Below are 15,405 nucleotides of genomic sequence, written 5' to 3'. Positions count from 1 at the left end.
TACTCAAATATTGAGAAAAATCGTAAATAAACATTGGGATCTTCTGAAAGAGGACAAAATAATAGGAGATAAACTATCTGAACGCCCACGCTTTGTTTTTAGGAAAGCGCGCAATTTAGGCTTATTAATTGCCCCTACTGTGCGTAATCCAAATCCCCCAAGTAAAACAAAGGGCCCTTTCAAACAAAGAATTCAGGGCTTTTTTCCGTGTCAAAAATGTAAAATGTGTAAATCACTAAAACTGACCAAACAAACAAGTGGTAGCACGGAATGGTTTAGAAATTCCTATCACTGACTACATAACGTATATCACTCCTTTCGTCGTGCAGGTTATCGAATGTGCATGTGGGAAACAATATGAGGGACGTACTAAACGCACTTTGTGTAAAAGAATTAATGAGCATCTCAGAAACATACAGAACAAATACACCGAACACCCACTATCTAAACATTTCCTAATTCACCATGAGGGACATTCTCAAGGTGCAAAAGTAATGGGCATTAAGGTAGTGCAACATGATTGGCGTAACGGGGACTTCATAAGACAAATGTCCCATGAGGAGACTAAATACATCTTTGAAATGGACACTTTGAGACCTAGAGGCCTGAACAATGAGGTGGAATTGTTTGCATTCGATTAATCCTATGGGAAACAAACCACAGGTATATAGAGCATATACAGCCATCTAACGCAGGGGGATCCAACCCTGATGAAGGAATCCACGTTATTCCGAAACGCGTCGGTTTTTTGGCTCCCACTGCGATCCGTAGTATCTTCAGGGGCACCACGTGACTGACGATCACGTGACCCGAACGTCACAGCAGGTCCTGCACAGCATCGCATCAGGATCTTCAAGCATAGGCCGTGCGAGCGCCTGCCACCGGCCGGGACGGCGCTCGCATAAGCCACCTGGAAAACACCACCAGCAACATTCTCCTAAAGCTAAGTAACCTGCAACATTACTTCCTACGAACTATGGACAATCTATAAGCAATTTTTGTATACTACAGGTATTTAACTGAGACTGTATATTTAATCAGAATCTCCGCACCTAAGCATACTCACCTGTTCGGTATACTACTGGGGCTCGGTTTGGGTAGTCCACTGGTGTTTTATTAGTTGAGACTTATCATAGGGTTGTTTCACTACACATTTTATTTTTAAAGAGTTTATTAACTGGTAGCGTCATTGCACTCCCTGGGGTACAGGGAAGTGTCACAGCAGTATCATAGTATCCCAGAGAAAGCATTTATTGAGACCATTTTTTTCTCTTTTTTAAACATATATTTCTATTTCCACCCGATCTGGTTTGTGAACCATACACACTTCTCATTGAGCAATTTGAATACGTCCCTCACCTAACAGGTAAAAACACGCGCTGTGTTTGTTTGATTAATGTGTTTATAGCTTGTAGCGCAGGTAAAACATATTATATATATCATTTAAGGATCCCAAGAAGCAGCCTCCTGGATCACAGACTGAGGGAGGACAACAGTCACCTCTTGTGGTCACATACAACCCCCACATGAGCATCCTAAAGAAAAATGGTGCAGATATGGTTCTAAGGGTCTAACATTCTGTCACAAACAACTTGACATGGCTCAGTTCTGTAGTGATGGAAGAATTTTTAACCTTAATCTGTGGAAGAATTCCTCTATGACCACACAGATAATACATCACTAATCAGTGAGAAGGACACAAAAAAAAAAAAATGAATAAAAAAGGACAAACTGGATCCCACAGCCTGGGCACAACCAAACTCTGGACCACTACATAGAATGTTTTGTCCAAAATGTTAGATTTTATTTTTTGCGGAAACACCTCCAAAAGTACCACACAATATCAGCATGGAAGAAAGAAGAGCCATAACATCCTTAACATTCAACAATATCATTAAACCAGTAGATAAAGGAGGAGCTGTAGTAATTATGGATATGTCAGATTACATCCAGGAAGCACACAGACAACTCCCGGACAAAAAAAACAAAACAAAAAACAAAACACTACACCCCCCTTCAGGAAGGTCCCACCAATGGGTTTGACTGCCATCCTTCCCACTGCCCTGATACCAGGCAACCCCCAAATAGGTACCTTCTACGTGTTACCTAAAATACATAAAGGTGGTAATCCAGGGAGACCCATCATCTCTGGTATTGGGACATTAACAGAATATCTCTGGCTGGGTGGAGAACATTTTAAAACCCTTGGTGAAGCAAACACCCAGCTACAATCATACCGTGTAAACACACTTGCTAATTATCAAAGAGAGTGTGCGGTGAATCTCTACTAGTACTTGTGGGGCTATCATAGTCCATTCCACCTGCACCTCATTCCACCATTCTCTCCTTATCGTGGATTTTTTCTTGGTGGTTGCACGGGTCAATCCAATGTCTTCAGAGACACTTGCATATGACACCGCAACCAGTACTAGCATTCTTTCACAAGTTTCTAGTGCTAATGACTTTTTAAAAACTCCTGCACAGGAGTTGAGAACCAGAGACTATGAGAAAGAAAGACGTAAGCTAATATATGACTTGCACTGTAAAACCTTGTCTGAATACCACAAACAGGGTAAGAATCCAGGGGTCTCAGGTGTAATCTACGCCCAACCCTTTTTTCCGATAACCAGGATTTCTGTGAGAAGTACAAGAAGATCTTGAACAAATGCTCTCTAGATATCATTCTAACTATTGAATTTCTACAGAAGTCAATCGCCGAAACCCAAAAAAGTATTAAGGCCATTGAAACTCAGCTTACTTCAACCCTATCATCTGCTGAATGGACTAAACTTAAAGATAAAACTGATAAAGTTCTCACAGATCATCAGAAGTTCTTACAAGAAAGGAAACGTCTCAAATTTCAGCGAGATAACGACGACTACGCTAATAACAGGATCTATAGATGGAGCGATTCTACCGGACCAAACAGCTGGCGTCGCCAACCACATCAACGCAGATCCTACAGTACAGAAAGCGATTCTTCCACAGGTTCTAACAGGTCCCATTTTTTATCGTAAGGCCGCAGGGGAGGCTACCAGCGCACCGACCGACGAGAAGATTCAGGAGAAAAGATGACAACCCGTTCCCAGGTAAGACACCGAACCTAGTGATCAACACCTCCAGCTACACACTATCCCCTGCCGAATTGGCTCTGCTCCAAAAAGGATTTTCATTCTGTGCTACTCCCAACTGGGATGCCTTCCAGTTGGAGAGGGACCTCCAGCGGTTTTACCGCACAGTGAGACTAAAGACTCACTTCGGGACTCTTTCGGGGACTTCCGAGAGCAGAGTGTCTCCCACAGGGGACGTCTCTGTTGCGGAAATCCCCCTAGCCTCTCTGGGTCTACGTAACCCCAGCACATTTAGTCCGCCTGAGACTTTTCATGCCACTGAAATGTTTATCTCTTTTATTGATCGTGAAGTGAAAGAACTATCACATCAACAACACCTTGGTTTCTTTCCTACACACACCAATCTTACATTAGCAGAAAAACAGGCGCTTACATCCCTTCAGAACAAATCCATAATCATAAAACCCGCCGATAAAGGTGGCGCCATTGTAATCATGGACCGCACCATGTATTCCAATGAAGTTCAACGCCAACTTTCTGACTCCAATACCTATAGAGTTATCCCAAGAGACCCCACTTTTGACATTGTCCAAGTAGGTCCTAATGAGGTTTTTAATTTTTTTGTCAATCACACTATCGACCAGAACACAGCAAAGTTTCTCTCCAACCCAAACCCTATAATGCCAGTTTTCTACATCCTCCCGAAAGTCCATAAATCACTTACCAATCCAACTGGAAGACCCATCGTAGCATCCACGGATGCCATATGGTTACCCCTATCCATTTAGCTCAAAAGAATACTCACACTACTTGTTAAGACCACTAAGTCTTTCTTGTTAGACACTGGACATTTTTTGAGCCTCATTAAAGAGTACGACAAAACCAGCGGACGGCCTCCTAGTTACACTAGAAGTTAACAGCCTGTATACGTCCATTTCACATGAGAAAGGAATCTCAGCCACGAAAACACTTCTCCAGACCTCCAACATGTCTGATAACTATCCAACTCTGATTGGATCTCCTTGAGCTTGTTCTATATGAGAATTTTTTCCTATGAGGACATTTATTACATATGCAGCGCCCCAGAGTCCTGGTCGTTGCAGTACTGTGGCTCCGCCGCTGTGGGGAGCTATGGTACGTCTGATTGCACTAAGGAGTTTCTCTGACCAGGTACACTCACACCACACTTCACACTCCGGCCACCAGGGGGGGTGGTTCTATCTACTAGGCCACTCCTCACACTTTGGTAAAACTGGGGGTTGGACAGGAAGAGAGGGAGAAGTAGCTGGGAAGAGCTAGTGAGAGGACCTGTCAGGGATGGGATCCTGGCAGACTCCTCAGAACAGAACTAACCAGTGCACAACGGGAATACAGTAAAGAAGTATTGGGACCAGAAGGAGTCGTGCTGTTAGACCGAGGCAACATCCTTCTGAGGCGCAAACAGTCGGTGGCCGGAACGCCGAGCAAGTAAGAGACTTTAAGTACACTGCAAACCACGGCCGGACAGCTAATTACAGGTTGGCTGTCTCACTTAACACCTAAGCAGACAACGGAGGCAGCTGTGGGAGAGGGGCGACTCTAGGGTCCCGGAAGAACTCCAGGCCTACCCAGTCATACGGGTGCGTCCTACCATATCATCTGGGGGACGGAGAGAACGAACATCAGAGACAGACAGAAACAGTTGTGAGGACTATCCCGGGAGCTCCGCAGGGAAGAACTACAACATCCAGCACTAGAAGGTAGACACTGATTCCCACCTGTAAAGAGAACTCCTGATGTGCCTTTGGACCGGCCGGTCTCTGACAACCCAGTTAACAGCGCTCTGGACTGAGGTCTCCAAAACCTTCAGTAAAGAGGTAAAGAGACTGCAACCTGGTGTCTTCGTTATTTACCGCGACTTGCACCCCACAACTGCACCATCATCATCACTTATTCTACCGGACGTCCCCCACTGACAGACAGGGCCACGGACCGGGTCTAGCCACCGTGACAACCCCAGGACTGAGACCCAGAGGCCCGCTGCCGGGTACCCCTAGGCCCTGCGGTGGTGTGGGGGCGCTCCACATACAATGCTGCGGAACCGCGATGGGCTCAAACGTCGCACCGGTGTATGCAAAAGCATTCATGAGCTACTTTGAGGATAATCATTTATCCAGGGGAATTGTTTAACCAGCATGTCAGATGCCATCATTAGTACATTGATGATATCTTCCTTGTTTGGACAGGGTCGTCCAAACTATTATTGACTTAACTAAATTTACCTTTAGTTCCCATGCACTATCAACTAATGAAATTTCTCTCCTACAAAAAGGACTTAAGTTTGCACCAACGAAACAGGCAAAGCCATTTAATTTATATATAAGCATGAAAAAATACCTGAGGAACTTGGCCCTTTCTTTAAAAAATATTTTTTAAGGGCCAACATCCACGAATCACAATTCTAATGATGCATCTAGATATGTACATACCTCTCTAGCAAATCCATCAGCATTTAATCCGATTCAGGAGTATTCAAACACTTTTCATGCTTTTGACTCATTGGTTTCGCAGGACATCAGGAAACTAAGTCAAAGTAACTATAAATATGTGCCACAAAATTTAACCTCGCAAGAGAGAAAAGCAATAAAGGACTTACAGTCTAACAATGACATCATAGTGCGTCCCGCAGACAAAGGTGGGGGGATTGTGGTACTAAATCATACCATGTACCATCAGGAGTCCATGAGACTTTTAGATGATCATATTACATATAAAAAACTAAGTCATGATCCCACCAATCATTTTATCAGTAAACTGAACATTTTGGCTCAAAAAGGTAAAACTGAAGGGATTATAAACAAAAAGGAATATGGTTACATTTTGAATAAAAATCCCAGTATAGCCATTTTCTATCACATACCTAAATTACATAAAAATACAACCAATCCCCCAGGTAGACCTATAATATCTGGTATTAATAGTTTAACAGCTAACCTATCCAGATATGTTGATGTTCATCTGCAAAAATGTATGCACCTGATTCCAGCTTACTTGAAGGACACAAGCCACACACTGAAATTTTTGGAGAAGACTATGTGGAAACAAAACTATATAATGGGCACCCTCGACATTAAGTCATTATATACAGTTATAAATCATGAGAAGGGGTGTCAGGCGGCAGAATATTTCCTCCAAGGTTTGGATATATGCATAGAGACACAGATACAATATATCTTGGATTGTATTAAATTTATATTACAACATAATTATTTTTTATATGAGGGTCAGTTTTATATCCAAACGTGGGGTACCGCGATGGGGACGAGGTTTGCGCCAAGTTGCGCAAACACCTACGTAGCCAGGTGGGAATCCCTACACATCTATAAGGAAGGGGTGTTACATCCAGGCCTAATGGTTTGGCGTCGCTTTATAGAAGATATTTTTTTTCATATGGGAGGGTTCCCACGAAGACCTGAATGCCTTTATTATGGGGGTCAATAACAACCAATTTGGTCTGGAGTTCACTGCCAACATTAGCTCTACTGAAGTGAACTTCCTAGACCTAAATATCTATGTTGAATGTAACCAACTGTATACCAGGTGCTATCGGAAAGAAGTAGACTCAAATAGCTTTATAAATATAACTAGTTGCCATTTGCCAGTGTGGCTAACATACCTAAAAGCCAATACACCAGAATCTGACGAAATTGCTCAAGGATGGTAGATTTTCATAAAGAAGCGGAGCATTTAACCCAACAGTTTCTGGAAAAAGGGTATTCTGAACCATTATTAATAAAAACAAAAAATGAAATAGCAGAAGTATCCAGAAAATCTATTACAAAGTAGAAATAAAGCTGTGAACATAGGAGATGGGACTTTGGAACAGCAAATCCGCAATCTACCGCTTATAACCCAATTTCACGCTGGACACAAAAAGTTTGTTAACATTATACATAGACATTGGGCAGTCTTGCAAAATGATAAGGTGGTTGGTGAACATCTCCACAGTAATCCTAGGTTAATCTATAGAAAAGCCCAGTCCCTGGGTCAACTAATAGCTCCTACAACCAGAATGGTCATTACGGACAAAATAGGGGCCAAGTCTATTATGAATCCATCAAAGGTTGGTTTTCTACCTTGTGGGGGATGCTATGGGTGTACACACTTCTTTTAGGAAAACTAGGCAATTAACATTTGCAGATTCCGATGGGTCAAAAGAGTTCCCTATTAAGGACAGTATGTCATGCTATACCACCGGAGTAATTTATGTGATTCAATGTCCATGTAGGCCGCACCAAGAGGCAATTAAGGGTGCGTATTAAAGAACACTTTAGAAATATTCAAAAAGGGCTCCTAGAACATCCCCTTTCACGGCATTTTAAGGAAAAACATGGGAAATCACTAAAAGGAACAATTTTCTATGGTATACAGGTTGTACGCCCGAACAAAAGAGGGGGCGATTTTTTACAACAGATGTCCAGACTGGAATCCCAATGGATTTTTACTTTAGATAGTTTGAAACCTAAGGGTCTCAACTGTGAATTGGAACTATACGCTTTTTAATGTCATTTGGTGTGTAGTTATTTTATATATATTTTTTACCTACCCAGGAGGGGGTGGGCATTAGTGGTTTTATAGGACCACCATAATAACTGACAATAGGATGTAGTGATCAATAACCTGTGACGGTTTATCCACTAGATGACTGCATTATCAGTAAGCTGTAAAGGATTAAATATAGTATTCTGGATAGTTACGGGTCTAAAATCACCATCAAGTTGTCATAAAGCGAGCCACACTAAATAGTTAGTAGGGTGGTCTAGTCATATTTTAATGTAAATACAACATCTCAATCTATGCTAAAGGTTTTTTACGGATTTTTATATATTTATGATCTTTAATAAAAGTAAACTTATTTTGTATGAGTGGTTTTAGATTATATTTTACATTTGTGGGTGCAAGAACCGATCTAGCATAATGTGTATGGGGTCCATGGCTGTTATGAACTGGTGGCCTAGGAGCAGCATGGACGAGCTCTGGAGTAGGTGGCCTCTATACTGACCGCAGACCCTGAACTTAGGAACATCCCACGGCTGCTTCTAGTTGATGTGTTGTCACTCCCTAGACACCTCGTCACGGCCGGAGGACTAATTACACCTAAAGAAAGAAACAGGAATACTATCTTGCCTCAGAGAAAAATACCCAAAGGAAAGACAGCCCCCCACAAATATTGACTGAGAGGAGAGGGAAATTACAAACGCAGACTGAAAACAGAATTTAGCAAAGGAGGCCACGCTACCTGGAAAGAAAAGACAAGAAAGTACTGTGCGGTCAGTATAAAAAATACTACAAAATCCACCACAGAGAATACAAAAATCTCCACACCTAACTAAAGGCATGGAGGGTAACTCTCTGACTCCAGAGCTTCCAACTTGGCTGAGTAAATCTTAACACAGACAAAGCTGGACAAGAAAAAACATAGCAATTCACAGAACAATTAAGTCCATCGCATGTGGACTGCAAAAACAGAGCCAGGACTTATCTTTGATGATTTGGACAATCCAGAAGGAGAAACCAAGCAGAGATGTGGATCCCTAGAAAACAATGGACAACTGGCACTCACTAAAGGAAGAAGCCAGACTAAATAGCCCCGTCCAAAGTGGAAGCAGCTGATGACTGTTGTGAAGGACAAACAGCAGCACTACCACTTATAACCACCGGAGGGAGCCCAAGAGCAGAACCCACAACAGAATTCACAACACATGGCTCCCAAATAAGTGACTATGTTGGCAATTAGTCCTGAACAATGTATGCAGGTTCATCGAAAAGAAACCTCTTATGGTATTAGTTAGCTATTTATTGTTCCTCTTAATTAGAGAGTTAAGTCATTGGTACTATGTATGTGCCTGCTGTCACAAATAGGTGTGAGAGGAAAAAAGTGGGGTGAATCAAATCTAGGGCGGGACACATGTGGAGCCTTTATATACTGAGCACTGGGTAATGGGCGGTAACCCTGATGAAGGAGTGCGTTACACTCTGAAACGCGTCGGTTAGAATTGACCCTACCTAGTCTCCATAGGCCAGTGACGTCACACGCTGCTTGTCAGCGTCGGCCATCTTTCCTCGTGCATCCAGGGACGTCTCCGGCCGGGACGTCTCTGGCGCTGCACGTAGCTCCACAAAGCCTCCGTCAGCAATCCCCGCTAGCGGTACCCGCTCCTATACACGCCGGCACACGCACGCCCAGGCTTTGGTGTGAACGAGGTTTGTCCCCAGCCACAAGCGAGCACCGCCATTTACGGCCAATTGAGCCTTTTGTGGGTCCTGCATCTTAGCTCCCTGAGAGGTAACCAGCAGTCCGGCACCTGTCACATACCTCCATACAGTGGATAGGTAAGCTAATCCACGTTCCACAGGCACTGTTAACTGTTTTACTAGTATCGCATGTTTCAGCTGTGCACAGCACCAGCGGGTGGATGTTATAGGGGGTTGGCGCTGTTTTATTCATTATATTATTTCTTTCCTCTCCTGCTTCATACATCATAAGTATTAAGTGGGGTCTTAACTCAATAACACTGTGCAGTAGGTGGTATTTGCAACCTCTGTAGACGGATAGGTGTGGTGTTATCACATACGGATTGTTTCTAGGTTCTGGTTTGACACTTGTAGCGCGGTATTCTACGTTATCCTATTATTGACTTTTCACCAACTTCTGAATTCAGTTTATCCCGAACTGCAATTTACCATTCACTATGATGTAAATCACATTTCATTTCTAGATACAATGATACACAAGGACCAACTTGGGAAACTTGCAACTGACCTGTTTACTAAACCCACGGACTGCAACAGCCTCCTACATTATTCCAGTAGTCATCCAAAGGCCACCAAGAATAGCCTACCCCAGTCTCAGTTCACAAGGGTAGCCAAGATTGTGTCTGATCCAACCTTACTTCCAACACGTTTAGACCACATGTCCTAAAAATTCAGAGACAGGAACTATCCAGCACGATTATTAGAACTAGAAAGAAGTCATGTTTTTAGTCCACAATCTCCCCGTCTACAACTAACCAACAAAGATTGTGTCCCCTTCGTACATACCCATCATCCCCTGATGCCCAAAGTTCAATCAATCATTAGAAAACACTGGCCACTACTTTCCAGAGAATATCCAAAAATTGACTGTTTTACTTCACCAGTTCTCATGTGCAATAGGAGAACTCCCAACATCAGGGATAAATTAGTACTGGCAGACATTGGCAGTTCGCGTCCCACTACAACCCAGAGTCTCCTGACCACATGCAGACAGGGCACGTTTCCCTGCCCGAGTTGTGCCTCATGCTCCAATGTTATTAAATCGGACAATGTCACCCATCCCAGGACAGGCAAATCTTACCCCATTCAGGAATACCACACCTGCAATTCCAATTTTGTGGTATATCTGATCAAATGTCCCTGTGGTCTCTTATACGTTGGTGAAACCACCCAACATGTCAGGGACCACATTGCCAGCCACAAATCGACCATATGTTGCGGTAAGACTTGGCTACCTATACCAGACCACTTTGTTAAATTTAAACAAACGGTGGCCCAACTTAAATACCAGGTGATTGAACATGTACCTAGACCAAGAAGAGGAGGCAACCACATTAAATTACTCAAAACCAGGGAAACCTATTGAATACATAAACTGGACACACTGACCCCAAGAGGTCTCAATAGGGAAATCAACTGGTTAATATGATGTTATTAACTCTGTCCTTTCTTTCCCCAGACACGTTAATCACCAACTACATTAGGTGAGTTCCCCTTCTATCCGGCTTCTAGGATTGGTACTGCCGGCTATAAGATTCCACTAACATGCAATGTTAGACTGGTGTGACTTCATTATTGCTCCCACAGGACCAATACGTCTACCTCTCCGTTCCATTACGCAACTATGTCCTTGCTCCAATAAGTCCCAGGGCTACATTGTACCACAGGGCTATCACGCCACATGCATCTATATACTGTTACCATTCATTACTGCCCCCCACATGACCTATACATCTATCTCTCCACCATATGTTCTCTAAAACATTAGTGTCCTTGCTGTAATAGGTCCCAGGGCTGCGCTGCATCACAGGACTATTACGCCGCATGCATCTACGTTTACACCGCTAATAGCTGTGCCTTTCATCACCATCGCAATATGTGTCCTGTTTACACACCAGCGGCGCGTCACTTCTGGTCCAGACGATGCACTTCCGGTCCAGCGGTCTGCGCCATAGCATTTAAAACACTGACATTCCCCCTTACCACGCCAAGCAGCCTCACACCTTGCAGTGCGCGGGAGCGCCGCTTATCAGCCACAACGCCACGAGCAGGTAATCATACCCATATCTATGGGACTATATTCACTACCAATTACCACAATCTTGGGTCCTTTAATCTCTATGTCCTTGGCAAACAGCCACTTACAAACTGTGGCAGCCTTACCTTTCAGTACATACTGGCTACGGCTATACTATAATCAGTATCCTCTGTACTCATTGCCCCTATAGGTGCATAAGGACTCAATTCCCTATTTTATACTTCGGGCATACCTTTGGCTTTACCTATCCCATGATAACATCCTCATCATTCATTGCAGCCTCTGGATTCTTGACACCAAGGGTCCCTCTTTATATTCTTCACCTTCTACTTTTACATCTGAAACCAAGGTAATACATGCTTGTCTTATTTTTATTTCTTTATTATGCACTATTGTACATTGTTGCTGCATTTTGTAAAACCATACAATGTTGTACAACGTCTATTACTGGTTGCCCTTTGTTTATTGTATGCTCCCTTTTTGGCAATCTGACTTTGCGACCAGGCTTCCTTTGATACCTTGCGTTCTATTTTATATGGTATATAATGTATATAATGTCTTTATACTTTGTTTTCTTATCTCTATAGTAACCCCATGACTAAGATCCAGGGTCGAAACGTTGGGTTTTGAATTAAGACTATAGTTCTTCACTGCTTGTGGCTTGTATATTTTTTTTCTGATATTAACTTTGGAATACATTGTGTAAACACACTTGCAAATTATCAAAGTGTGCGGTGAATCTCTACTACTACTTGTGGGGCCATCATAGTCCGTTCCACCTGCACCTCATATTCGAGACCTGAGTGCACACCATTCTCTCCTTATCAACAACCATACCATAAACATGGTCTGCAAATCGTCAGCCCTGGGTCCACTACCAGAAGATACAATATTGGCCACCATGGATGTAGAGTCCCTATACTCCAACATTGCTCGCAAAGATGGGATTGCTGCATGCAAATATTTCCTCCAAATAGCAATCTGACCACGGAACCAGCCTTGCAATTTCATCAGGTTTGTGCTCCACCACAATTATTTTTTCCTTTGGGAATAAAATGTACCAACAATGTATGGGCAGCACCATGGGGTGCAGAATGTCACCACAGCATGCTAACCTGTTTATGGTTAAACTAGAACAAGACTTTTTGGCATCCTGCACCAAACGTCTAGCATACATCCGCTACATTGATGACCTACTAATAATCTGGACAGGCTCAAAGGAGGCTCTGCTTACCTTCCACAAAAATTTCAAGTCCCACCCAACCATCAAGCTCACCCTCAACTTTTCAAACTCCCAAATTCATTTTCTAGACATGATCGTATACAAAGACAATACCGTACAAACGTCTATTTACCATAAACCCACAGGACGATCGGCATACCTGAGATGGAACAGCTTTCATCCAAGACAAAAAAAAATTTACAGTCAAGCTCTAAGATACATTCAGATCTGTTCAGACAATGAGGATAGAAAACTACACCTACTATCACTGAGGAAAACATTCCCTTGTTCTTGGAATCATCCACTTGGGATCTTTGTAGCTTTGTAGATCTGTTCATCAATTACAAGAAGCTGCCTCCTGGATCACAAACAAAAGAACAGGGCACCTCTTGTGGCCACATACAACCCTCACATGAGCATCTTAAGGAAAACTGGTGCTGACCGGCAACCTATATTCCACAGAGACCACAGACTGAAAGACATATTCCCAGAACTGCCACTGCTCTCCTACGAACAGCCTCCTAACCTAAGGAATATCCTTTTTAGAAGTGTCCTCATCACCAGAGATGGGCACAGTCTCCTGTAACAGTAAGAAATACAAGACCTGTACCCACATATCACCTACAGATAAAATCCCCATACCCAACACTAAGATCATGGACTTTTTCATGTACATCCTCCAATGTGGTGTACATGATACAGTGTACAAGGTGCAATGCAGGGACGTACATCGGGGAAACAAAACAAAACTACAAACAAGGATGAATCTGCATAGACATACAATAAAAAAAAAAATGAGCTGGACACACCTGTAGGAATACACTTCTCTAGACCTGGACACGGTATGGCAGATCTAAAAGTCCTAATATTGAAAGGTCATTTTAACAGTGACAGAAAGAAAAATCTGGGAGTTCAAGTTGATAAATATGTTTCAATCAATAACAATAGGACTCATGGATTCATGACTCATTACATGGACACAGATCTGAAGACCTTCTTGCGGAGGTGTGAGCTAATAGGACACTTCCACCCCATCTGCATGTATAACAAAAAACCTTAATTTGATCTCCTTGGCCCATCTCTAGCAAGCATCCCTTCATGTCCTTGTGTAATTCCTATTTAAATGATGCCATCTTTTCTCATTATGCAAATTGTCTCTACAGAGAGGAAAAGAACTATAACTCAAGTGCCACCTATTGGAAGTAGCAATGTCAATATCGACCCTTTAACGAGCCTTGTCGCATGCCTTACGATAATAGCAAAACCAGAATCTCAATTTGCAGACAGTGTTTCGGGGTACTGCCTGTTGTGAATTCTGCTTTTGGGCTCCCTCCGGTGGTTGTAGGTGATAATGCAGTTGTCCCTGAGTTGCAGTCCTGGTCAGGTGTATCTGCTGATTGCAGTTCTGACTGGGGTATTTAGGCGTGCAGGATGCATTAGTCCTTGCCAGTTGTCCATGGTTGTTGGGAGGTTTTGGTCCTGGTTTGCTTCCATCTGCCTTCTGCCAAATCAGCAAAGATAAGTGTCTGGTTTTGTTTCTGTGGCACACATGCTGTGTGCTTAATAATTCTGTGCTATTCAGTGTTTTTTTGTCCAGCTTTGATTGTCAGTATTTTCTCAGTCTTGTTGGATTCTCTGGAGTGGCAGATATACATTCCATGTCTTTAGTTAGATTGTGGAACTTTTTGTATTATCTGCTGTGGATATTTTTGGAAGGGTTTTAATACTGACCGCTTAGTATCATGTCCTATCTTTCCCTACTTAGCTAGAGTGGCCTCTTTTGCGGAATCCTGTTTTCTGCCTGCGTGTGTCTTTCCTCTCCTACTCACAGTCAATATTCGTGGGGGGCTGCCTATCCTTTGGGGTTCTGCTCTGAAGCAAGGTAGTATTCCTATTTCCATCTATAGGGGTATTTAGTCCTCCGGCTGTGTCGAGGTGTCTAGGGTTTGTTAGGCACACCCCACGGCTACTTCTAGTTGCGGTGTTAGTTTAGGTATTGTGGTCAGTACAGTTTCCACCTACTCCAGAGAAAGTTCATGCGGCTCCAAAGTCACCGGATCATAACCGCCCCTCGTCAGTGCAAAGTGGAGATCTGGTTTGGCTGTGAGAGGCGCCCGACATCTTTTCTCAGTAATTCACTTGTAATAAGCCTGATGAAGGGGCCTTTTGAGCTCTAAAAGCTTGCAAATGTAATTTCTCTGGTAAGCCAATAAATGTATCACTCCTTTAATACATTTCTCAATTTTTTGGAACATATCGTATATGGGTGGTCGGTGTAAATACATATCTTCCTCTGAGATCTGGCTTTGGTCATAACCCTCTCTTTAGTCTCAATCCAGTAGACAGCAAATATCACGAGAGTGAAGTATAGAATCTTTGGGCTGCAGGGCCAGATATGCCCTGTCAAACTTAATTGGCGTGGAAGGAGGATCACCTAGGACAGAGTTAAAAATAGTTTGAAGCATTAATTCTTCCTGATCCTTGGTCTCCAGAATACCCCTTACTCTGATATTACATCTCTTGACCCCATTATCAAGATCTTGCAATTGGACATGAAAGTCTTTTACAGGTCTTGCTGTGAACCCACTAACTAGTGCAGATCCGCTACATGAGATCTAGTGGTGTTGTGACCCCCTTCTAGGGTATCAATACGGCCCATGAGATTCTGTTGCTCTTTTGTTAGACATGTGCAGGGGTATTCACTATACCCGAATTCCAGGAGAGCCAAGTGGCTGGTTTTAGTGAGGTAAAGCTGTATTAAAAAGAGGTGCCCGGTAGGA

At 43.0% G+C, this 15,405-nt stretch overlaps 1 long non-coding RNA gene across 1 annotated transcript in view; it reads right to left on the bottom strand.

Moving 5' to 3' along the window:
- The window catches only part of LOC143781656 (uncharacterized), a 356,016-nt gene that overhangs the window by 95,715 nt on the left and 244,896 nt on the right, over positions 1-15,405 (bottom strand). The window lies entirely within an intron of this gene.

This window comes from Ranitomeya variabilis, chromosome 6 (genome assembly GCF_051348905.1).
Source record: "Ranitomeya variabilis isolate aRanVar5 chromosome 6, aRanVar5.hap1, whole genome shotgun sequence".
In the NCBI taxonomy this organism is placed as follows: domain Eukaryota; kingdom Metazoa; phylum Chordata; class Amphibia; order Anura; family Dendrobatidae; genus Ranitomeya; species Ranitomeya variabilis.
The sequence above is the reverse complement of the archived record's forward strand: the minus strand, read 5'-3'. Positions and strand labels throughout refer to the sequence as shown.